The 350-nt window shown below is 67.1% G+C and overlaps 1 protein-coding gene across 1 annotated transcript in view; it reads left to right on the forward strand.

Moving 5' to 3' along the window:
* LOC104082214 (Na(+)/H(+) exchange regulatory cofactor NHE-RF2-like) overlaps positions 1-350 on the forward strand; it is a gene marked incomplete at both ends in the record, with an annotated part of 7,029 nt that overhangs the window by 587 nt on the left and 6,092 nt on the right. The gene's annotated exons all lie outside the window — the stretch shown is intronic.

Here is a 350-nt window from a genome sequence, read left to right on the forward strand (position 1 = left end):
GGGGGCCCGTCCCTTGGGGGGGGGGCGGGAAAGCCTCTCTGACGGCCGTTCCTTGGACCCCTCCATTTCGGCTGCAGCACCCGCACGCTGGGAGATGGGGTGCCTGGCGTTGGAGCGGGTGGACCCGCGGGGTCCGGAGGAGCAGAGCGGTCTGCCCGGGGTGCTGAGCTGGGGTCTCAGGAGGGAGGGTGCAACAAATCCCCCGTTGCTCTTCGCTCCCGCGAAGGAGCCTGAGCATGCATCGAGAAACACCGGCGCAAACACCGCGTGCACGCGGGGGGAAGGGTTTCACGCCACGGCGCTCACAGGGGTGGCTGTGGCAGGAAATGTTTTCCTTGCTGTTGAAACCT

The sequence above is a fragment of the Fulmarus glacialis genome, unplaced genomic scaffold, assembly GCF_000690835.1.
Source record: "Fulmarus glacialis isolate BGI_N327 unplaced genomic scaffold, ASM69083v1 scaffold35819, whole genome shotgun sequence".
Classification (NCBI taxonomy): domain Eukaryota; kingdom Metazoa; phylum Chordata; class Aves; order Procellariiformes; family Procellariidae; genus Fulmarus; species Fulmarus glacialis.